The sequence below is a fragment of the Eptesicus fuscus genome, chromosome 13 (assembly GCF_027574615.1).
Source record: "Eptesicus fuscus isolate TK198812 chromosome 13, DD_ASM_mEF_20220401, whole genome shotgun sequence".
NCBI lineage: Eukaryota > Metazoa > Chordata > Mammalia > Chiroptera > Vespertilionidae > Eptesicus > Eptesicus fuscus.
In genome coordinates, this window is record NC_072485.1 from 11,890,793 (window position 1) to 11,917,538 (window position 26,746).

General features: G+C 39.1%; 1 protein-coding gene across 2 annotated transcripts in view; it reads right to left on the bottom strand.

The window, feature by feature from the left end:
- Positions 1 to 26,746, bottom strand: part of GUCY1A2 (guanylate cyclase 1 soluble subunit alpha 2) — a 352,258-nt gene that overhangs the window by 162,670 nt on the left and 162,842 nt on the right. The window lies entirely within an intron of this gene.

The window sequence follows — 26,746 nt, forward strand, 5'->3', positions numbered from 1 at the left end:
ACATAATGAAACTGGTTCATGAGCCAGTTCAAAGCCTTTCAATCTTCTTAATGATAACAGAATAACTACATTTAATTGTTATTAAAATAACACTCAGAGAATAAGTCCAGGAGATTAAAATAAATCAAAATAATTGTTTGGCCTTATGTAAGTCATGTTTCCACCAGCTATAGTCCTTTGAATATATAGTAGTCTTTGCATTGACTATATTAATGGACAATTCATTTAGTCTTAAAAATAAAAATTTAAACTAGATATAACTAAGCTAACATTATTAGAAAGTAACTGTCAGATATTAATTCAACCAGCATGTTCAATATAAGCTAAAAATAAACCTCCTAAACCAAGACAGAACTAAAGAAATTCATTTAATATAAAGTATCTGAAGGTCTAGTAATTTAAATCTACCCCTTCTTCCTGTGCTTTTTGATGAATTTGGGGAGTTGATGCTTAATGGAAAACTTAGTGAACATGGGCTTATGCCATCTTAGCTTGGTGTCCACTCAGAGGGAATAAGCACCACAGGAAAGGAATATGGACTTACAATCTGGCTATCTACATAGAGCTGCTTGGGTTAAAATAAGGTATCTCAGAACACCTGGACAGGAAGGTGGTTGCAGTTACCTGGGAAGAACAGCCTGAGTTGACCAACCAAGAGTGTATATCAGTTACACCCACGTCATTTTCCACTACCATGAATATACTCAATAAATTTATTTTTCTTTATTATTCATAGCATAAAGTACTTAGGCTAGTTGATGAAACAAGAGGCAAAGAAGCCATATGGGGTAAAACTATAGAGATCTGGATTTCAAAGTCTGCAAAAATGGTTTACTTTGTTCCCCCTGTACCAATCACCAAGACCTAATCTATATAAGGAAATAAAATGGTTCTTGCTTGATGTTATAATTTCTATGGGATTAAATGTTCACTTTGTCTTATGCAGTTTCTTCTAGTGTTTGGTGTTTCATTGTTTTATACATAATATTCTCGTTTATTCATTGAAATATTTATTGTTCTCTATTTACTAGTACAGCTCTGGATGATAACCATAAGAAGATTAAATAAAGTTCTGTTTTCAAAGATAGCAGAATATGGGGGTGGGGAGGGAGCCAAATCTATACAGCACAGAGAATAGTATAAACAGGACACTTTCAATTCAAGGCGAATTTTTGAAAAGACTGCACACTATAGTTTGAATACAAAGAAAAGAATTGTTCTGAAAAGTATTTCCAGATTGTTTTATATGTGCCTGATTTGCTTTTGGAGGGAGGAGGTGCTATTAATTATATATAATTTCCCACTGTTGGAATACTAAAGACATAATAAGAAAGATATACAAATATACAACTTTATAGTAAAATATTTATATATTAATATTTTATTAAGAACTAAGGTAAAAGCAAACCTCTGATGTTCAAAGATTTAGACTTCTATTGGGGTCTGTTGCCCCTTCCTTCCTCATATTTTCTTCTAATCACTTCCTTCTCCATCTTGCTTTCTCCTTCCTTCTCCCCTTTGTTCTTTGGACTTACACTTTTTTGCAGAATTCTCGCTTCATTTAGTCTCTCTCATCACTGGTTTTCCTCTTTAGTTCTCCTTTTTTCTTTTCCTTCACTTTTCTTCCTATGTATCAACCTGCACATTTCCCATCACAAATGGTCCTTTCTGCTTTTTTGTTATTTAGTATGGAATTAGTATATGAGTATATGCATAAGTAATATTAGATGGCATTTGCTATATGTAATAAATAAGTATTATCTCAGGGAGCTTGATCTGCCCCCTGAAGCAGCATTAACAAGGACCAGTGGGAGCCCCAGAACATGAAATAAACCATGCAGATGAAAATAGCACCATATACGCTCTGAAAATTACACTGTCATTGCAACTACAGCCTACAAAAGTAGGACAGGACCTGTGTGCCAAACCTAAACAGTGTGGTTGTCTGTTAAAATAAAAAATTTAAATAGGATCTAGTGTCTTACAACATAATAGCCAAACTCTCCAGGATATAATAGAAAACCAAACACCATCAAAAAGACTCAGGAAAATCACATCTTCAATAAGAGAAGGCAATCAATTGATGCCAATACTGAAATGAATCTAATATTGAAATTATGTGTCAAGAATTTTAAAGAAGCTATCATAAAATGTTTTGACAAGCAATTACAAATTCTTTTGAAAATAATGAAAAATGAGAAAATCAGAAAGTAAGAAGATATTAAAGTAACCAAATTGAACTTATAAAACTGAAAAATACAACTACAATAGAAAACCTACTGGGTAGTCTCAAAAATAGAGATGACACAGTGAATTTGAGGATAGTTCAATACAATTTACTCGATCTGAATGGAGAGACAATAAACTGCAGGACAATAACAAAAAGAACTACCATTTATAGCATAGGAGTCTCAGAAGGAGAGAAGAAAGAGTAGGGCTGAAAAAGCATTTGAAGAAATAATGGCTGCAAATGGCTCACATTTGATGAAAGATATAAACACATAGACTCAATAAGCTATATGAACCTCAAATAGGGTAAACTCAAAGAAATTCACTTCAAGCCACAAAATAATTAAACTTCCAAAATCTAAATTCAAAGAAAATATTTTCAAGGCAGCCAGAGAGAAATGGCATATTACTTACTAGAGGCCTGGTGCATGACATTCGTGCACTGGGGTGGGAGGGTTCCTCAGCCCGGCCTGCACCCTCTCGCAATCCGGGACCCCTTGGGGATGTCTGACTGCTGGCTTAGATGAGAGCGGGCCTAAGCTGACAGGCAGACACCCCCCCCAAGAGGTCCTTAGCACTGCTGCGGAGGTGAAAGAGACTTCCGCCACTGCTGCTGCGCTCACCAGCTGTGAGCCCAGCTTCTGGCTGAGCGGCGCTCCCCTGTGGGAGCACACTGACCACCAGGGGACAGCTCTTGCATTGAGCATCTGCCTCCTGATGGTCAGTGAGCATCATAGTGACCAGTAGTTCCACCATTTGGTCAATTTGCATATTAGCCCTTTATTATATAGGATAGGGAGCACTAATTTGAATGACAGTAGATTTCTTATCTGAAACTATGGATGACAGAAGAATGCTGAAGAAAGATCTTTAAACGGAAAGAAAATGAGGAAAAGAAATTTAGAACATCAGGAAGGAAAAAAGAACAGAAATACTAGAAATACAGGTAAATGTAATAGATTGTCCTTCTCTTCATGAGGTGTCTAAATCATATGTGGTGATTGAAACAAAAATTATAACACCATCTGATCTTCACCATAAATATACTTATAAAAAAGAAGCAGAGAGAAATCACACACACACACACACACACACACACACACACACACGAGTAGAGGATGTGAAGACAGAGACATTGATTGGTTGGATTGATGTAACAATGGCATGCCAGTAGTCATCAGAAGCTAGAAAGTCAAGGAACAGATTCTTCTCCAAATTCTCCAGAGACCAGGGCTCTATCCACACTTTGATTTCAGATTCTAACCTACAGAATTGTGAAACAATGCATTACTTCTTATTTTACACTACAAACTTTGTGTTAATTTTTAACAGCAGCCACAGGAAACTAATACAGATTGGAACAATAAAATAAACAAATAGGATCTAATTGACATATATAAGATGATCCACCCCAAAGTAGCAGAATATAACATTTTTTCAAGAGACTATGAAAAAATTGGCTCTTTTATCTTAGTATACCAAATCCTGGGCCACATTAAAAAACAAACATCACAACAAATTTAAAAAACTATACAGAATATGTTCTCTGACTACATGGAATAAAACTAGAAATCAATAACCTTAGGACATATTCATAATAGTAAAAATTAGAAACAAGATGTGGTTTAAAGGGTGAATAGTTAAGCCAAATGTAGAGAACTAGTTAGCAATAGGAAGAAATATTATATTGACATAGGCACAATTTTACCTGTACTTGTAGGGAATTATGCAGAGTGAAAAAATTGCTTTAGAAGGGTTTCTTTTCCTTGCTTGCTTATTTATTTTTATCATTCAATTGTTTGTTTTGATGCTTAGAATTATCAAAAAAAAAAAAGGTATTTTAAAACAAAATCAATATTCTCCGAAAGGTCTATTAGTATTTTAACATTTCAACCTAATATCTACATTTATAATAGCCACAGGTTTTTTAATCTGCAAAAATATTTTTACTCTAGCAAAAACCTTTCATTAGATACTCTTATTTAAAGAGCAATGCAAAAATGCTTCAAAAGAAAATTAAAGCATTGACTCATTTATTCATCTGTTTTATAAACATTTACTTAATATATACAACCTGCCAGTACTATGCTAAGCACTGTAAATGTACAGGAACTTAAACAGACCTGCTGCTTTTTTACTGAATTGAAAAGTAAATTCAATAGTCAAGTGCATATGTAGCTGGAGGGATATTAACATCTGAGGCTAACTGTATCACCTTTTATTCTATAGGTTGCAACATGCCTTTGTCAAGATAAGATACATTAAAATTCACATTGTTAATTGCTAACATCAGCAAAAAACTCAAAAAACATAACACTTCAGAGTTTTATCTTTCCGGGCCTGCTTTATTTGCCCCTGTGTTTGTACTTAGTTTTGTTATAGGTGGAAGTAGAGTTCTTGGGATGCTGCAAGGAAATGAATTTCGTGAGGCCCCCATGGGAAGATGGGATTTCATGGAAAGCTTTATTGATGGTGTCAATTAAGGGGGTTTCTCTCCAAGGTCCTATTTCTGTCCGTCCCACCATGAAAGACATCCAATCTTGTCTTCAACAAGACCAGAATTAAGGCCCCTGACCATAGCTTCTGCTCACATTAAAGTCCAGTCCAGCCCAACATCCTGCGATGGGCCATGCTGTTAGGGCCATGTGGCTATGGAGAGAGAATGCAGGACACAGGCGCAAGTGCCGGTTACTAAGCAAGAGAGAGAGCCACAGACAACAAGAGAGAGGAACTCTTTCTGGGGATTTTAACCAGGAGCTTCTGCAAACTAACCAATTAACTTTTCAAGATTCTGCATGTCTCTGATGGGGTCCAGCCCAAGCCAATCCATTGTTTCCCAGGCTAGACTGACAGGAAGCACACTCCCCTGCACCACATTGACTTCTACTGGGCATGTGCCTACCTCCCCCTTCACCCCCAACAGCCCAGTACGGGGTGGGGAAGCAGAGGGGTGTTAACCCCTTTGGGGGGAGGAATGCCCTGTGAAGCTGTAGCTTTCTGGTGAAGTTTCCCAGGTGACCATGCTTACAGTGTCCGACTTCCCTTTGCTTTCTTTCCTTTATAATATTAACTAGAGGCCCGGTGCACGAAATTCATGCACGGGGGTCCCTCAGCCCAACCTGCACCCTCTACAATCCAGGAGCTCTCAGAGGATATCCTACTGATGGCTTAGGCCCACTCCCATGGTTCTCTGCTCTCTGCGGGGCCTGGAGGTTTCCCTGCAGCCATGGAGATGAAGCCCCATGCCCTGCTGTCGCTCTCTGCCTGCTGCCGCCATGTGCCATGTGAAGGAAGCCCCAATGCCCTGCAGTGTGCTCTGTCTGCCGGGCCTGGGGGCTTCCCAGACACGGACACACTAAGGAAGCCCCCATGCCCTGTTGTCCAGGCTCTGTCTGCAGGGCCTGGGGGTGTTCCCACCGCCACTGCCCACTAAGGAAGCCCCCAAGCCCTGCTGTCTGGGCTCTGTCTGCCATGTCTGGGGACTTCCCTGCCACTGCCCCATTAAGGAAGCCGCCATGCCCGGCTTTTCAGGGCCTGGCGGCTTCCCGATCACTGCAGCGACAGGTCCTGCTCCTCCTCCAGCTCCGTGGGTGCAGGGCCTGGCGGCTTCCTGCTGCCGCAGCACTAAGGAAGCAACCATGCCCCGCTTTCAGTGCTCTGTTTGCTGGTGGGACAGGCCAGACACTCCAGCAGCAGGGCTGAGGGGACTGGGCGCCGCCATCTTGTGGGTATGGGGGCTGCCATTTTGTCGCAGAGTGATGCCTAATTTGCATATTACTCTATTATTAGATAGGATAACTAGCTAGCTACAATAAGAACCGTTTCCCTGCTATTCTTTAAATCTCAGAAATTAATCCTGAAATACATTTGAATTCTGTTTTGACAGATAAGCCAGTAAACTACATAACCAAGTCAATTTTATGTTGCATGATTAGATAGATGCCACTTTTCTTTCTAAATCACAGCAGGATTCAGGTAATATTTTAAAGGAAATAGGTTTATGCTTTAGAGTTAAAAGAAGTGTATCGGCAAATATTTTGGCATTCTATTGTGCAAAGGGGACCAAATGAAATGCTTATGTTTCGCTTTTAGATTCCTTATTCATTTTTTTTATCAAGCATTAAATTTCACACTACACAAGAAATATTAAATTGATATGCAATTTTTAACACTTTGCATACACAGGCTGCCTTTTCCCAAAGGGTGAACATGATTTTATTGTTCATCACATTCACACCATCAATACGTCACACCCCTTCAAGAATAGCACTGAAAGCCCCCCTACTTTAACACAGCAGGTGGCCTTTGCCCCCACACTGCCGCTCACACATCCCACGGGAAAGTGTGGTTATATTCCTATATATCCATTGTATAAAACTTCACTTCCAAAGGTATAATAAATTTCTGGAACTGCCACTAAAATATTCTGCAAAGACAGAACACTGTACCTTCTCTTCAACGGAATATTACAAAATTAATTCTAAACAAAGCACTAACACATGGTTCTATCAGGCTGAATGAAGCCCCTCATAGTAACAGAGAGTTACCAGTATTTGGATGAGTGAAAAGCATTGGGCGCTCTGAACCAGCCAGTTGAACAACGATAATGTTCTGATACGGCCTTAAAGACAAAAACCATCTTCAATTATCTAATGATGTACTATTTATACATGTGTGTGCTGTGTGTAGGTGCAATTATGTTGAAATATTTGTTCTCCCATACCTCATTTTATTCTTGTGAATCAGGGATAGGGCAGAAGATTTGGGGTGGCTATTTAATATATTGCTTAATTATAAAACTAGTGTGTGTTTTTTTCATTTTGACTGAATTGCATTAAATATTTAAAAGAAATAACGAGAGTTTGTGCTTAAACCCCAGTTGGCAAAGCCTGTTGCTATAGAGAGGGGATGCAGGCTGTTGGATAAATAGAGTTAAGGATATTGGAGTGCAGAAGAAATGAAAATTTTCTAATGAAATAAGAAAGTAGTTGCTTAGTCCAGGGCACATACCACAACTAAAGAAATTCAGAGAGCTGAAAAACCTAGTTTTTAGGTAGAGGACTGAATTCTCATACATAGGATTGTCATTCAATAAACTTTTTTTCTGTGGTGATGAAGGTATCATTAGTGTGACTGAAGGACTAAATTTTATTTTATTTTCATTAATTTAAATTAAAATGAATATAGCCACATATAGCTTCTGGCTAATGTATTGGACAGCACAGCTCTCCAAGTAAAATTTTGGCTCCAATATACAATCTATCATTTAGTCTAGGTATTCATTTTCATTTGATTATGGGTAAGAAATGGAGGAATATTTGAGTCACACAGATATGTTTTTGTTTTTAACAATGTCACATAGAAGGTTTGAGAAAATATTATGTGTAGGAACTTTACTCAGTACAAAAGATAGAGTTGAGTTTAGGACTGTCATGGTCTCTTCCCTCATGAATATTATATTCTAACAGAAGATTATATTCTAATATTTACATATTATTTTTAAATGGATAGGTTATTATGAAGAGCTGATGGACCCTGCTGCTGCATAACAAATAGAGTCTGATTTAAAAAAAAACAAAAAACTTTTGAGGCACTGGTTATCCCTTAAAGAGGCAGGAAAGGTTTCCAAGGATACCTCCACACGCACACCCCAGAAAAAGGAATGACCAAATCAAAGCAAACAAAGACACCAAAAGCCACCCTTAGTCTGGAGCCTGGCAGGGCAGAGGGAAGTCAGGCCGCCTTGAGAGCCATGTGGACAGAACACTGCTGTCAGGATTCTGAGACACGGGACATGTGTAAGAGTAAGGAGTCTCATCAGAGAATCTTGAGCTGAAACTCCCCCCTCAAATAAGGCTGGAGTGGGCCTTGGTCACTGGCATCTAAAACTTTCCCAACTTCAGCCTGGCCAGCATGGCTCAGTTGTTGAGCGTCAACCTATGAACCAGGAGGTCATGGTTCAATTCCCAGTCAGGGCACATGCCCAGGTTTCGGGCTCGATCCCCAGGGTGGGGCGTGCAGGAGGCAGCTGATCGATGACTCTCTCTCATTACTGATGTTTCTATCTCTCATGTCCTCTCCCTTCCTCTCTGGAATCAAAACAACAAAAAATATTTTAAAGAATAAACAAAATAAAACTTTTCCATCTTCAGCTCTCAAGACTCTCAATATGATTAAGATCAAGCAATGGATACAAACAAAGAAACAATAAACACAAGGTTTAGATTTCCAAAAACTGTAGACATGGGGATTATCAGGTTTAGAATCTAGAGCAGCTACATACTGGGCAATGGTAGGTTTAGACTTGTGAGCACATAAAAGAGAGTTCATTCTTGTACTATTATTTATTAATCATTGGATTATTTTCCATATGAACAACTGTAAACATACTTTTCCCCACCCCTGTACTTACCAGTCATAAAGACAAACAAGCAACAAGAGACTACAAGGAATGAGCAGGTGTTAAAAACTTGGAATATATTGTAATGGAGATGGTAATAGTATTCATCTCAAACAGTTGTAATGATTTAAATATAAACAGGCCTGTATACCATGTTGAGCACACTGTTAAAAATTAGCTTTCAATAACTGTTAGATAACCTCACTGTGGATTCTGAACCTACCTCAAATCTCTGGAATCAGAACCTCCTGTTGCTGAGCTCATAAACGGATTTTTTACTAAGACCTACATGTAATTCTGAGAATTGGCTAGACTTGGGAACTACTGTCTCCAACATAATTTTGTCCAATCCACCCATCTCATAAATGTAAATGAAGAAAATGAGGCATTGGGAAAACAACTTGTCATAAGGAAAATTGGTAAAAGGGCAAGGACCTGAGCCAGATCTCTCGACCTACACAGCCCCACTGTAGATGGTTCATTGTCAGAAAATGAGGTTTGAATAAAATAAAGAGTAGAATGTGAAGTTCAGTGATGGCTTGGAGCTAGGACCAGAACAAGTTGATCAAATAGCCTATAAATATATTAATTAAAGGTGAACCATTGGCACACTACTGCATTTTATTGAGAGGAATTATGTTTACTTTGTTATCCAATTCAGAGCTTTGAGTTTCTGTGAGTATCCTTAATGTTTGCCAAAGGTCTGTTTGACAAATAAAACCTACGTGAGATCCAATATCTCTTAATTACCCCTTGGATTTGCTCAGCAAGTAGAATTTTCAGAGCATTGCCAGTGTTGCAATATTGCATTTTGTCTTCCTGATGTCATAAGGAGCATACAATCAAGGTCACTGTAATTGGGGAAGCTAAGACCAGTTGCCAGAGATCACACAGTTCAGAGGCCTGATCCAGTGTTCTCTCCATACTTGGTGTGGGGCGTTAAATTAGTGAGAGCTTAGGAACGAAAAATGATCTCAGTTTAAAGTCTAGTTCCACCCCTTGGCTGGCAGAGTAACCAGAGGCAGATCACATGGCCTCTCAGGGTCTTAGCAGCCTCATCTGTAAGGTTAGGACACTGATAGTTCTAATGGAATAGCACTAGGATAATGTTTAAATGAGATAAGACATACAAAAAGTCTAGGCTAGTATCCACATATGAATACTCTCAATAATCAGTTATTGCTGTTATTAAACACTAGTGGCCCGGCGCATGAATTCATGCACATTGAAAGAAAATCAATTAGAAGAAATATTTTAATATTGCTAGTCACCCTTTCTCTATAATAGAAGTGTCAACCAAAATCACGATCGACAATGACAGATTGAAACATATGCATGTGATTGGCACCAGAGAGAGCTTTATATGTATTGCACATGCGCAAGTCAACTTAGCCTTTTATATATATAGAATAAGCTTGCTTAATTAGACCTGCTTTCTGATTTAGCTAAACTTTTTGCAGCCCAGTGAAGCACCCCAACTTCTCTTTCAGGTAATTGTCAGCAACACAGCAGTAAATATCAACATGAAGTAGATTATTATTGTAGATCATTCAGGGAGAACAAAGGGTAAAATATTTGACTGCCGCAGTATTTGACTGTATTCTGTGCAGTGAGAAAACCTGAAGTCATTTTCAAGGTCCACCATGTCTTACTTTTTTTTAGTTGGGTCAAGTTTCTAAGCTTTCTAAATCTCCATTTTCTGGCTCATGAAAAGAAAACGGGATTCCACTGAGTCTCCTATCTACCTACTCCAGGACTTCTGTGAGGATCAAATGAGATGAGGCATGGGAAAACGCTTCACAGACATTTGGTTAAAGTGTAAATGTTTGCACCCGGCTATAAAGTAAGTTGTGTTCCTGGGTTGAAGAAACTCCAAGGAGGCTAGTCACTAGGGAGAAGAAGTCGGGTGTTGCTACGTGACATCAATACCTGGTGCCCACAGTGACCATTTCCGGGCTGGGCTGTGCTGTGGGTCACATTTTGCACCACGGGGTCTTGGCAGCATTGGCTGCAATTAGATGGGCTGTCACTGCGGGGTGGTGGCAGGGCCTGTGTCTCACTTGGGGGAAGCTGAGTATTGCTTTGTGGGCGCCAGGTCCACGGTGCCATTTCTCTGTAAATGGCCAGTGTGCATCATGGTGGTCAGTGCACATCATAGTGACCAGTTGGATGGGCAGAGGGACACTTAGTATATTAGCCTTTTATATATATACTAGCTTTCCCGTTGCAGGAAAAATCCTGCAATAGGATTTCCTGCTGCACTCTACCCCGCCTCCATTCCTCCCTTGTCCCCCGCCTCACCTTCTCCTCCAGCCCCCCTGCGTTTCCATTCGCCCCCGGCCCCACCTCCGCTCCACCCTTGTCGCCCGCCCTGCCTTTTCCTCCAGCCCACCCGTGTTTCCCTTCACCCCCCCCGGCCCCGCCTCCGCTCCGCCATTGTCGCCCTCCCCGCCTTCTCCTCCAGCCCACCCGCGTTTCCCTTCGCCCCCGGCCCCGCCTCCGCCCCGCCCTTGTCACCCGCCCCGCCTTCTCCTCCAGCCCGCCTGCTTTTCCCTTCGCCCCCGGCCCCGCCTCCGCCCCGCCCTTGTCGCCCGCCCTGCCTTCTCCTCCAGCCCGCCTGCTTTTCCGTTCGCCCCTGACCCTGACTTCGCTCCTCCCTTCTCCTTCCCCCCCCCCCCCCCTGGCTTGCTTGCTTCTTCGACGCTTTACTCCCTTCTGCAGCTCTTGGCTTCTTTCGACGCTGTCTTGATATGCAAATTAGCCGCCATCTTTGTTGGGGTAATTTGCATACTCGTCCTGATTGGTTGGTGGGCGTGGCTTTGCTGGTGGGCGTGGCTTAGGTGTAGCGAAGGTGCGGTCAATTTGCATATTTGTCTATTATTAGATTAGATATATATTATGACAATGATAACAATGATTTAGCTGGTGCTAGGTACCACAAATAGGAAGTGATAATAATGTAATTATGTTGAAGAAATTATGATTATAATACATTTCATGAAACTATATTGAATAGGCATGAAATACAGGCTAAAATACATTCCTTAATTTACTACAGCATTTTCAGAAACAGTGAAAAACTGGAAAGAACTTATAAATAAACTTTTACTTAAATGAGTTACGCTCCATCAATTTTTTAAGTTTCATAAACCATACAAAATGCTACAATAATTAAAATATCACGACGAAAGTTGATTTTGCTTTGGCACACACCATCAAAATTTGTCTTTGTAAACATTCCCATCAACATGAACAATGTGTAAGAATTCATTGTCGAGGTGAAGGTAATGTCATTCAACTGAAAGAGTATGTCCAGGAGAGTGAAAAGAACCGGAGTTATTGGGCTATGGCAAGGGAAATGTTCCAAGATGAGTGAAGGAAAACTCAAAGGCCCAGAGAGAAAGAGAGCATAGCACATTTAGGGCACTGAAGGAGGTCCAGTCTGATTACTGCAGGGAGCAAAAGGGGATTAACCAGGGTCAAGTCAGGTCAAGGACATGTGACGGAGTTCTGAACATTGAAATGTGAGCTTAGGCCATGTAATTCTCCAGTCCTTTCACTCTATGCTCTGCAACCATGGAGGTCATATGTCAAATAAGGGGACATCAGAAATAGTCTACTGTCTGAAGTCTCTTTTGCACCAGGGGTGCTCAGAAAAGACATCTAACCTCCCTCAAACCTGTGATGTAAACAAGGAACAAATCTTTACTGTGTTAAGGAACTGAGATTTAAAGATTGTTTGTTACAGCAACTAGCATTACTTACCTTCACTAAACACATCAGGTCTTTGTAAAAGATCATTATCCCCCATCTCCATCACACACTTGAAAAATGGTCTAGACCAACACCTCCTCCATGCTAGGATCCCATTGAAAAGAATTCATAACAATTCTTTCCCATCCAATCTGACTGCGTTCACTGTCATTCTAATTATTATCATTCCCATTTTAAAATTCTATGTCATCGGTGAATGAAAGGAAGAGGCCTGAGATTGACACATAGCTCAATCTATAAGCCTGAATCCAAAGTTTCCCTTGATTTACTGATATATGGTTAGTTTTATGCTTATCCAACATAAATCATCATGAATTATAACTTAATATCAATTTTTTTATCTCCTTGAAACTGGATTACATGTGAATTTTTCATTCCAGTAAGATGGTGCCAAAGCCTTTCAAGTATAGTGCAACAAATCATTTAAATGCCTTTTTAGATCTAAATGTTCACAAACTGTGTATAAATTAATACATTATTTGGGGGATATTGAAGAAATATTCCCTCTAAAAATGAAAATCCTCAGGGCAAACTATGGATTAAAAACTTTACTCCTTTTTATGTTTATGTTTATATCTATTCTCTGATTTAATTTTACAATAACCCAGTTAGTATGAGCAAGTTTAAGAATGGAAACTGAAAAAAGTTAATTTTTCAGTTAAAAGGTGTATGGCTGAGGAAACATGGAGGTGGGACTGGAACATGGGCATGTCCTTTTTTCACTATCACCAACAAAGGGACTTTTAAAAATTGTGTATGTACACACATGTTATGGGAAATCTATATGAAACCCAAGAATCTCAGCACTGTCATTTAATGTTTGACTGTTTTCCTTCTCTTGGGAAGTAGAAGTAGATGGTAAGACCAAACATGGACTCCAAATTTTTAAATCAGATAACAAATGAACCTACATAGTGGGATTGCTATCTAGATACATATTTGTTAATATTTACAATGTACTTACTGGTATACAGTAAAGATATATTTATTAACTAAAAACTGCCTGGCTTACAGGGGGTTATAAGTAGTTTCAGAGCCCTTTAGCTCATCATCTACTATTGTTCTGAATATTTTTAAGATTTAATTACAATAAATGATGGCTGTATTAGTTTGCTAGGGCTACCATAACAAAGTACCACAAACTGAGTGACTTGAGCAACAGAAATTTACTGTGTCATAGTTCTGGAAGGCAGAAGTCCGAGATAAAAGTGTTGGTGCGACCATGCTCCCTCTCAATGCCTCTGCAAGCTTCTGGTTGCTCCTCGGCTTCTGAAGCACAAGCCAATCTTCATATGGGGTTCTCCCTGAGTGCAAGTTTGTTTCTGTGTCAAATTTTTCCTTTTTTTTTTAAATAAGGACACCAGTGATGTTGGATTAAAAGGACCCTAATGGCCTCATTTTACCTTAATTACTTCTGTAAAGACACTATTTCCAAATAAGGTCATATTCTAAAATACTGGGGCTCCAACAATACCACCTTTTTGGATGACACAATTCAACCTATAATACGAACTTTCCTAAACAGTATGTTCCCCTGATTATGGCAGTGTTTTACCTGTGACATGTCAGTTCTGATTCCAAGGTTCATTAATAAAGTGCTCAGGCCGGCAGAGGGAGCAGTGAGGGGCAACCAAACAACTGAACAGCAGGCTGCGTGGGGCAACCAAGCTGGCAGGGGGGGCCAGTTGGGGGCAACCAGGCCAGTGAGGGGGGCAGTTGGGGGCAATCAGGCCGGCAGGCAGAGGCAGTTAGGGGTGATCAGGCCAGCAGGGAGAATGTTAGGGGCAACCAGGGCAGCAGGGGGGGAAGTGAGGGGTGATCAGGCAGGCAGGCAGGTGAGCGGTTAGGAACCAGTGGTGCAAGATTGTGAGAGGGATGTCCGACTGCCGGTGTAGGCCCGATCCCTGAGATCAGGCCTATACCGGCAGTCGGACATCCCCTGAGGGATCCTGGATTGGAGAGGGTGCAAGTTGGTTGAGGGGACCCTCCCCCCCGCCCCATGAACAAATTTTATGCACCGGGCCTCTAGTATTAGAATAAGAAAATAGAAATTTTAAGAAAAGCTAAAAGGTAGTAATCTTGTAGTGGCCCAGTTACTTCTTTTATAAAACAGGAATATTTTATATAGTTTATTAATACAATAGTTTAGGTTGTATCCAAACAGCACAAAGTAGATCATTGATGTTTCTATCTCTCACTCACTTTCCTTTCCTCTCTGAAATCAATAAGAATATATTAAATAAATAATTAAAAGCTGGTAAAAAAAAAAAAGCATGAAGTAGCAAGTTATCAGTACAGATAACTAATATGGACAAATCAAATACCAATTCATTTTTGTTTTTCTAAAATATTCTGATTTGTCTTATCTATAGTGACCTATACTGATGAAATTATTTTCATAATTCCCAGATTGCTATTGTGCTATAAACAATGATCTATATTCAGCTTCTAATAGTAGGTCAATTTAGAGACTCTAAAAGAATCTCTTCAAAAGAAAATAAAAATGTATATCCTACATAAAACATAATTATATAGCACTGCTGGGTTGGAAACAGGTGAGAAAAATATTCAAGGGGTCTAAGCAAAAATAAAAGCGAATATATTGAGCTACAATGTTTGATGTGAGCTGTATGTGCAAACTTAAGATGGTGTCACTTGAGGGTAAATGCCAATATCAGCACTGAGGACTGGAGACTTAACCTTACATTAGCAGTAAGGAGAGGGAGCTGAACCTCGGATGCTTGCATTATACCTAAGAATCTGGAAAGGGTAAAGTGGTCCCAGGTCTGCAATACTGCCAGGATCCCCATGGAAACACATGATCATTCTCTCCTATGGAATACATATTTACTTTAGGCTCCAAGATTTCCTCAAAATAAAATAATGTTGAATATATATAACAATCACAAAATTTACAGAAGAACTAGCCACCAGGAATGAGAATCAGAAGAAATTTAAAAAAAATAGATTTAGACCACCAAGGACATCAGATATTGGAGTTTCAGATTTGATATACAAAATACGGATGGGATGTTTACAGAAATAAACGGTGGCACCACAACCATGTATATAATAGGTACAATCAAAACTGACTCAGGAAGTTTAAAAAAGAGGAAAAATAGAAGTTTTTTAAATTAAAAATGTAATAGTTAAAATTTAAACAAAATGAAAGATGAGATGGGTTGAACAGAATATTAGATGTCACCAAAGAAAAATAGTGAACTAGAACTAGAACCTAGACCTGAAAACATTGTAAAATGTCACACAGAGAGATAAAGAAGTGAAAAATATGTTAGAGAGGTCAAGTAATATAGAAGAAAGAATGTGAAAATCTAACCTAAGTCTAAACAGAGGATCTGAAGGAGAGAATGTAAAAAAAATGGAGGAAAAGTAATACCTATTGGGGTGGTGAACACATAATATAGTGTACAGATGAGGTATTGTTTGAGTGGACACCTGAAACCTGTATACTTTTGTTAACCAGTGTCACCCAAATAAATTCAATAAAAATGAAAAATAAGTAATATTTCAAGCGCTAATGATTATGAATCTTCCTGAAATAACAGAAAATATGAATTTCCACTATCAAACACAATTTTCACCAAGAAATAAAAGGAAATCCAGACCTAGATATTTGTAGTGAATCTGCAGAATACCCAGCTTTGACAAAGATCATAATAGTAGACAGAGAGAAAGATCACGTACAAAGATACATTGATAGCAGACAGCCATAATGGAAGCCAGAGACAATAAAATGGTGTTTTCAATGGGCTGAGAGGTAATAACTGTCATTCTAGAATGGTGCTCTCAGAAAAGCTATATTTTGAAAAAATTATGAGATAAACACAAACCAAGAGAGTTTACTAACACAAACTAACACAAAAACAACTTTAAAAATGTATTATTGAAGAAAGAAGGAAAATGAACCCAAAAGGATAGTCTAGAATGAAGAAAAAAAAAGATGACCAGAGAAAAATATAGATAAATATGAACAAATATTATCTATTTAATATTACATGAAAGAGTAATAACAATTGTAACATGCTATTTTTTGATAAGCATTCCAGATGATTTTTTAACTGGATGAGATTAAGAAACAATGCTGTTATTAAAAAAGGCTTATAAACCTTATAGAGGTTAAAAAAGGGTAAATTATTATGAATGAAAATAGTATAGGGAAAAGTTAGGACACGTACATTTCCAGTAACTGCTAGATTTCAATTCTTCACTTATAAAATAAATAGTAAATAAAGCAATAACCCCCAGAGCATCACTGGTTTCTTCCTGAGAAGAGTGTCGTGATTATTTCTGGTGAATAACAGTTTCCGTCATTTTTGTTTGGTAGAACATGCAGTCAATTCTCCATTCCAAGCCTCCTCAAGATCCAGTCTTATTCCACATCTTTATGTCCTTGCCAAAACCGCACCACTCTACTCTGAGCACATATTCTATGCTAATATAAACAAACAAGCAGAACAGAAAGATTCATAGATACAGAAAACATTTTTATAGTCGCCAGAGGGGAGGGAACTGAGGGATGGGTGAAAAGGGTGAACAGATTAAGAAGTACAAATTGGTAGTTACAGGATAGTCACGGTGATGTAAAATGGGAATATAGGGACTATAGTGAGTAATATTGTAATAATTATGTATGGTGTCAGATGGGTACTAAATTTATCAGGGTGATCACTTTGCAAGTTATAAAAATGTCTAATCACTGTATTGTACACCTGAAACTAATATAATGTTGTACATCAACTGTAACTTAAAAATTTTTTAAATACTATTTAAACTAAAAGAGAAAAATAGAGCCTTAGAATAGGACCTTACATACAGTAGGATCTCAATAAATATTTGTGGAATTAATAAATGCATGAATGAACAGATGAAATGGAAAACACCTCTAAAACAAGTAAAATTTCAGGAAAAATTTGAGAGACATCAATCACTTGCAATCTATATAAATTATGTATATACATTCATAATTATATATTTACTAGAGGCCCAGTGCATGATTGAGTCATGCATGTGTAGGGTCCCCTACACGCTTTCGCTTTTGATCGCGGGGGAGCTGGGTGCCTGTCTGCTGGTGCACCAGGCCTTTCAGAAGCCTCTGGCTCAGCGGAAGCTTCTGAAAGGCCTGGTGCCAGAGCAGACAGGCACCCAGCTCCCCTGCTTTTGATGGTCCGCGGCGGGACGTGAGCTCGCTGCTCCAGAGGCCCCTTCTGTGCCGCAGCACAGCCATGGCTCAGCGTCCTACCGGCCCAATCACCACCCCGGCCACCCCGAGTCCTCCTGCTGGCCCAATCACCACCCCAGCCACCCTGCGCCTCCTGCTGGCCCAATCGTGGGCATAGTGGAGTGATGGTAATTTACATATTACCATTTTATTAGGTAGGATATCTATATTTAATTAATAACTAATGGACATCAAGATTCCATCTTTTTAAGCAACTAGAGACTATTTAGGACCTAATCTATTAAAGACTGTGCATCAGGGAAATTCCACATCTGGTAAGATCAGAGCCTATTATATACAAATTTTTCTGTCCTTTTCATGATTTGAAGAACATTTGCTTTAGAATCATTTAAAATGAGCCACAGAATCCATACTGCCTGAAATGGGACTTCATAGGAAATCATTCCTTCAATCGTGTCCATCCATGAATAAATTCACATCTGAGAAATAATGTATAACCTCTCATCTACACCAATAATATCAATACTGGTACTGGAAGAAATAAAGTGTTGTTGATGGTAGTATTCATTTTTCTGTGTCAATATCCTTCAGGACTATTGTAGTGGTAAAAGAATACATGTGGACAAATAGTGCTGTAGAGAAACGTGATTGGCAGGCTCCCAAACACTTCTGAGTGTGTTCTTAGTATAAATTTCTACAATATCTAGATCTTATGAAATAACTAGAGGCCCAGTGCATGAAAATTCATGCACTGAAAGGGGGGAGTCCCTCAGCCCAGCCTGCCCCCTCTCACAGTCTGGGAGCCCTCAGGGGCAGGAGGCAACCCGGTGATCAGGGGAAGGCGACGCCCTCATCACACCTCTGCTGCTGCCACTGCTGGCAGCGCAAGCTTCGGCCGACCCTGGTTACCTGAGCCTTGGATGGCCCTGGGCGGCTGGGCAGCCACCATCTGAGGCTTGCCTGCACCTCGGACCAGACCTGGGTGGCTGAGCAGCCAACAGCTGAGGCTTGCCTATGCCTTGGGCGTCGGCTGGGCAGCTGCCATTCAAGGCTTACCTGCACCTCAGGCCAGCCCTGGGAAGCTGGGGGTTGAGGGGATTGGGGGACTCTGGATGCAGGCGTGTGGCAAGGCTGGGCCCCGCCTTGCCGCATGCCTGCTGCCCCCGCGGGGCTGAGGGGACTGGTTGCCGCCATCTTGTGGCTGTGGGCTGCCATCTTTGGGGGAGGGGCATTCAGTTAGCATATTCCCTCCTTATTGGCTGTGGGCACCACCATCTTTGAGGGCAGGGCAGTCAAATAGTATATTCCCTCCTTATTGGCTCTGGGTGTCACCATCTTTGAGGGCAGGGCAGTCAATTAGCTTATTCCCTCCTTATTGGCTGTGGGCATTGCCCTCTTTGCAATGGCATGAGGGTCAATTAGCATATTCCCTCTTTATTAGATAGGATAGTGTCTTCATAGATGGTTCTAGCTCAAGAGAGACTCTATATGTCTTTTTCACTTGGCTAGCGTTCAGAGAAATACATATTGTTCATGAGTTACACGTTCCAGTAGGCAAGATGACTGCATTGTTATAGAGGTATAAATAGGCTGAGATAGTACATGAAGGAACCTGAAGGTAAATGCTATTACACATACAGAGATTGAAGAATTTTCAGCCATAAACATAATACACACACACACACACACACACACACACACACAGGTAAGTATGAAATTTACTTCCTAGCTGTCAACATTATTCTGACACATTTTTCATCCTACCTTTGGCAGCTATCAATTAAACATGGTTTATCTTTGTAATATTACTAATAAAGATATGGATTTTCTTTAAAAAAGATGTCATTATGTTGATGTACAGCAAAACATGACAGAAAATTCAGATCAATTGAGCTCTTTTATTATATTAGAGGAAAATCTTAAAACTGGGAAAAGTCTCATAAAAATGCCTTCCTGTGATTATTTCTCAGAAAAACTTCAGAAGTAGACAATACATTAAAGCTTTAAAGTGATAATAATAAGAAGTCCAATATTTTATACTCATAATTTTCCATTTAATCAAGTAATTCATTATTTTTTAAAAATATGTCATTATTCACACAGCTTTAAAGATAAAGACAAAACACCATGCTTCCTTTGCTTTCCGCTTTGGCTATAACAATCTTTTCAGTTTGTTACATATGGCATGATCTCTTCTCTCCCTGGGACTTCCTGCTGCAGTACTACACACCACTTCCTCTCCAGTGTAGGTGCACACACTGCTCCCCAGTGCCCTTCACCGCCACTCCCCTCCCTCCATTACCTGGTCCACTTCCCATTTATATTTTAGATCTCAAATGCCTCGAGGAGGCTTCTTTTGATTCTGAATTCCAACTAAGCTAAGGAATAGATTTGATTCCCAAATCTACCCTAATAAAAGAGAAAGCTGCAAATTGACCATACCTTCGCGACACCCACCAGCCAATCAGGAGTGAGTATGCAAATTAACCCAACAAAGATATCGGGTTAATTCACATACACAGGAGCCAAGCAGCTGGGGGTGGGATGCTTGTGTTGTCGCCATGGTGACGACACAGGCGCTCAGCACCGTCCCAGTGGCTCCAGGCCTCTGGGCAGCGTGGGAAGGTGGAAAGGCAGTTCCGGGCCAGAGCGAAGGCGGTGCCAGCAGCCTGGGGAAGGAAGGCCCATTCTTGCACGAATCTTCATGCATCAGGCCTCTAGTCTATTATAAATTCCCAAATAACCTATTTTTTTTTCCACCAGCCTTGAACTGTCACTAAAATCTATCTTCCCAACAAAATGATAAATTCTATCTTGACAGGGACCATATCATTTTGATATGGGACCATCACTTTTATGAATTCTAGTCTCAAAGATATTTACTTATATACAACAGGTACTTAATATTTGCCAAATGAATGCACCTAAACACATCTTTTCATTCCATATGTACAGTTTAGATGTGTTTTATATTTTCACTTTTAATCTATACCATAGCTACCTGAAGATGAGGAGCATGCTGTATACCTGAGTGTTCTTAATTAGTGTCTACCAAATAGTATGTATGTTAAATAAAGGCAAATTACCATCATTTTCTTGTCTAAAACTTTTCACAGCAGAAGTATAAAAATATCTCTCCAAAGTACCCATTCTACTACATCTCACTGTTTCTTAGAAAATTCTTATTGATAGTTAACATACATACATATATATATATATATATATATATATATATATATATATGTATATATATATATATATGATATATAAACATATATGCAAACAAACAAAACAAACAAACATTTCCATTAAAATTTTATTTAATTACCTATTATCCTATTTGCAAACCCAACCATTTTATTTACTGTAAGATAGTCTAAATTTGCTCCCCAGAATCGCTTTCTAAGCCTCTGTACCATGCTCTGTGCCTCAGGAGGATGTAGGGCTACATTAACTGGCTCCCTTGCATTCTGGTTTCCTGTTGGGTTTGGCCACTGGTAGACACTGGCAGGTGATCAAAGTGTAAAGAAGAGAAAGTGTGGCTTATTTATTCTTCTGGTTTGCATCGTACTGATCTGTGGTTTGCTGTGGTTGTATCCTTCCAACCAAGGCCAGAGCTCCCGAAGTGGGCCCTCACAGTTAAACTCTCCCAAGCTACCAGTCCTTCCCTGGCTCCATAAAGTTTAGGAGTGTTCATGGTCTCCACCATTGCTGGTCCCCCAGGGCTTCACCATCCCTTGTTGTTTCTCTTAACCCTACCCAGAACTCTGTAAATACCCCTTCTATCAAAAAGTCCCTTCAATTAGTTCTGTTGAGTATGCTGTCAAGTTCCTGCCAAGCCCTTGACTGATACACTAATGTACATAAATATCATCATGTAGTCCCCTCTTAGAGTAATGTGGAAGACAGAGCACAGCACTGTCTGAAATAAAATAAAATAAATAAATAAAAACCTTGCATTCTTAAATATATGTGCCCTGACCAGGAATTGAACTGTAACCTCCTGGTTCATAGGTTGATGCTCAACCACTGAGCCATGCCGGCCAGGCAACCCTTGTGTTGATTCCAAGACTCTAAAAAATGGAATTGCTGTCACGACCTCTTGTTCTTCAGCTTAGAACTGGTCACTGGGATGTGTCCAGAAGTGAGTTTTCAAGTGGAGTTTCATGACTCTCTAGAGCAAGGCTTCTCAAACTTTTCTGGGAAACACATCAGTGGGGGATTTACAAGAATGCAGATTCGGACACAGTAGGTCCCGCTGAAGCTTGTAATTCTCCATTTCTAACTAGCTTCTGAGATTCTGCACCTCTAACCAGCTGATGCTTCTGGTACTAAACCACACTTTTAGTATTAAATCCTTGGGGTGACAATGGCAATGCCTCTAAGTTGGTCTCAGAAGTATGGGGAAGGCTGAGAGAAAGGACTTCTCCCCTGAATCCATTATATTCATGTTTAACATACTGTGGTTCCACATAAGATTTAATACCAGGGGGGAGAATAGTTCTATTTCCTTAAACATTTATAAGTTACTAAAATACTAGCCTAATGCTTACTTCTCAGGTGAGTCAGTAGATAAGATGATTTATCCAAAGTCATAGCCAGTTGGTGACAGAGACGCAACTAAACTCTGGTCTCCTGACACCACTGCCCATTTTCTTATATCTTTACTAGCGTTCCCGTTGCAGGAAAAATCCTGCAATAGGATTTCTTGCTGCACTCTACCCCGCCTCCGTTCCTCCCTTGTTGCCCGCCCCGCCTTCTCTGCCAGCCTGCCTGCTTTTCCCTTCGCCCCCGGCCCCGCCTCCACTCCGCCCTTGTCACCCGCCCCGCCTTCTCCACCAGCCCGCCTGCTTTTCCCTTCACCCCCGGCCCTGACTTCGCTCCTCCCTTCTCCTCCCCCCGCACCCCCCGCCACTTGCTTGCTTCTTTGAAGCTTTACTCCCTTCTGCAGCTCTTGGCTTCTTTCAACGCTGTCTTGATATGCAAATTAGCCTCCATCTTTGTTGGGGTAATTTGCATATTCGTCCTGATTGGTTGGTGGGCGTAGCTTGGCTGGTGGGCGTGGTTTGGGTGTAGCGAAGGTGCGGTCAATTTGCATATTTGTCTATTATTAGATTAGATTGCCTCTGATTTTTCCCCCCTTCTCTTCTTCCTAGCTCCATTTTGAACATTACTTTGAAATTTATGAAAAAAATATATTTAATATATGTATTTTTATTGATTTCAGAGAGGAAAGGAGAGGGAGAGAGAGAGAGAGAAAACATCAATGATGACAGAGAATCATTGATTGGATGCCTCCTGCATGCCCCACACTGGGGATGGAGCCCACAACCTGGGCATATGCTCTGACCTGGAATAGAGCCGAAACCTCCTGGTTCATAGGTTGACACTCAACCACTGAGCACAATGGCCGAGGCTATTAATTTTTATATAGGTTCTTGAAACCCCGCACTTTAGGACCCAGATCTTAGGATATCTAGAACTTTTTCAGGGCATGGGGTGTAACATGGGATCACCTTCTATAATCTTGTTGGAGGGCATTCTTAAAGTAACCATCATCTTATAAAGACAGATGATGTTCTAGGTAATGTTTTCAAATGCAAAGGAAAAAACAGTATTATTTTTAAAATTTGACTGACAACTTTTTTTCTGTATTCTGGAATTTGTGGCCGTAAGTATTTTAGCCTCAGGACTCCATTTTGTCTGTCATTCTGCTTATCTGATTCTCTAAAACTTATGCTTTTTGAAAATGTAATACAGGAACAAAAAATATGTCCAAAGGGTTTCTTTCCATCTTTTCACATAGTATATGTATTTTTACATTAGGAGAATGTACAAAACCCAAGAAACATTTATTACCAGACGAAATGCAATAGTTTGGATTGTCAGTATTTACTCATATTCATCTTCAGTTTAGTTATGCTCAGTGGATATCAAAATTGAAACCTCATTCTGATCCAAAGCCCTGACGCAGTTGGTTTTATGCTTTTCATCTGGTAGCTATCTGTGAGTCACAGCTCTTAATTGCTATTCCTTCAAAATATTTACGTTATGTTTCTTGTGTCTCATAAGCAGTGTTTATAAATTTGAAATTCACTTTTTAACCTGTGGTTAAAACAGAACATGAAAACAAGTTTGGATGTTTTTGCTCTTTTCCAATATCACTGTTATATCAAAACTTATTTTCAATAAATCATGTTTTGTTTAATATCTTGCCACCCAGCAAAAGGTGTAATTTCCTTATACAAATGGGCCTAACAGGACTGGAGTGAAAGGGCTTGTGCTGCAAATGATAAGCTGTAGGACATTATCAAGTATAGCATTTTAGCCCTGGCTGTTTTTGTTTTTTGGGTTGTTTTTTTTTCCCGTTTTTCTCAGTGGTTAGAGCGTCTGCCCATGGACTGAAGAATCTTTGGTTCGTTCCCCGTCAAGGGCATATACCTCAGTTGCAGGTTCCATCCCCCACTCCTGGTAGTGGAAGGCAACCAATCAATGTGTCTCTCTCACAGTGTTGTTTCTCTCCCTGTGTCTCTTCCCCTCCCTTCCACTTTCTCTAAAAATCAATGGGAAAATATCCCCAGGTGAGTATATATATATATGAAACTTCCTGTGAAATAAGGAGAGAATTCAATCTTCAGATAGAAATGGCACACAATATATCAAGGGAAACGGTTAATAAACTTCAAGATTAAATGAAAAAATTCATCAGGTACTCAAGTAGTAATAAAGTAATGAAGCAAGTCCCTTCAAGGGATCAAAACTAGGCTAGTTTCAAACATCCATATAAGAGCATTAGATGCCAGGGGGGGAAAAGTTCTTAGGGGAAAAAATATGATCCAAGGTTATTTTGCCCAGAGTAATTTACTTGACTTTTCATTATGGTATAAATAATTTTTAAAAACTATATATATTTATACACACACATATATATATATTATATATATTCATATACATATACAGATGAGATAAAATGAAGATGATCATAGCACCCTGACCACAACTTAGTTGTAAGAAATAAATAAAATCTTATATAAAGTGCCTAGCCCAAAGAAAATGCTTAATCAACAGTAGTCAGTGTGTATGTTTTTATTATTTAGGACAACTAAGACCTGAACACACATAACTACAATACAAGGCAAAATAAACAAAGCTAAGAGAGCTCTGAGGACCCAAAGGAAAGAGAGCTCACTGAGGATGCCCCATCAGTGGAGGCTTTATAAGGAGCTGATGTTTCATCCCAGATGCCCTTAGTAAATTTCAGTGGTACAAAGAAAGATGACCTGTTAATTAAAATTTGTAAAGGAAGAGCCCTAAAATTTTTTGAAAATCCACTGTATTTTTTTCTATTTCAAGCAAATGTTTCTATTTTTCATGAAATAAGAGGCTAAAGGAAGAATGGAATAAACAATAAATAACAAGTTTTGAAAAACACTATAAGAAATAAACATTTTTTGAAAACGAGACATGCCACAGATTTATTAAATGGGGTAAGCAAGAATGTGATAAGTGACTCGACAAAGTTACAGACTTCCAGCAGTATCTTTAACTCAGCTTGTATGACGGTCGGCTCTAATCTAATTGCCAGAACAACAGTCACTGCCAATAGAGTACAGGAACTGTGGTAAAATCTGTAGGTCCAATGATGTTTATTATGCAGGCATTTAGAAATGGGCTGCAGACATCACAGAGCTATACAAGTCATAACAGGAAAGGCTGGTGAGGAATCTGGAACAAGTTTTCTTTTAGTTATTGATTAGATTTTATTTTCATGATTACGCAGAGGTATGTAAATGGATAGAATGTATGCCAATATAAGTAGGTCAAAGGCCATTTCATAAGCAGAAAAAAGTGAGTTTAAACAGCAAGTAGAGAATCAGTATATTTATATGAATATGAAATAATTGATTTTTGAGAAACATACAGATACTGTTAAATGAGTATTGTTCTCTTCAAAGTAGTACAAAGCAACACAAACATGATACCCTTTCATTCATTCACCCACTCATTTAAGCAACATTTAATTGAATGCTCACCATGTACCTGGCAGTGAACCAAGATATACATTTGTTATATTGCAAAGTTTAAAACCCATTTTTAAAAAATTGTTAATGGCAGCATGGCTTCCTTTTGGGAGAGTGGATATAATTTTGGAAGCAACATAGTGATGCTGAGCTAAGCCTAGAATAATAACACGGTTGACTAACTTGAGTAATATAATTTTGGTTACAAATCAGATATGATTAAAAGCTACTAAGGTTGTTTACTCATGTAATTTGTACACTGGCTTTGACAGAGATTCCAAAATAATCTTCAAAAATGCTTTTATAACATTACCATTAGTGAAAAAAAATGTGTTGCCTGTCAAGGACCTACTATGAAAGATGCTTATTTAAATGTTTATTGAAAACACCACCTTATTGCTATATTATACCATATATGGTTTACTTGTCTAATATGAAGTATTTTGGGCATTTATTTCTCACTTTTAAAAATTTATAGGAGAAAAAGTTATATTTTGAACTTTATTTAGAATTCCAGGAAGTCAAAGTCTTCTAGGCCAAATGTATTTTACAAAGAGCTACCATTTTTTTGGACAAAAGCTAGCTACTAAATGATGAGCTTTGTAGAGAGTACAGAGCATTCTTAATCTTAACCCATTCTATAACTTTCTCACTTAAAGACCACTCACAGGGGTTAATACTCGACTCCTCTCCCTGATGTGGAGACTGGCATATAAACTATCCAACAGAAACCTTCATAGAACTGTTTGAGGTCATTTACAAACTTTTAAAAGTCTTCTAGAGACTTATAATTTACAAATTTAGTTGACTATACAGGACACATATAATACATATATAAAATAGGTAAATATACACATGTATATTTAAGTCTATACAAGCGCACATATGCTAATTTACATAAATTCTAGAAAAAGAAGCATTACAGCGTTCAAAGGAGGTAGAATTAGTGGTTCATGGTTTCAGTTGTTATATTTGCAAGTTGGTAAAAAGCTATTATGGTAAATTTATTTGATTGAGTGCATTCTGAGGAATAAAGTAGAAAAACATGGGCCACAAAATGTAAATCATCTCTCCCCCAGCTCCAAAACTGCATTTTAAAACTTTGGCCAAATATCTGCAACT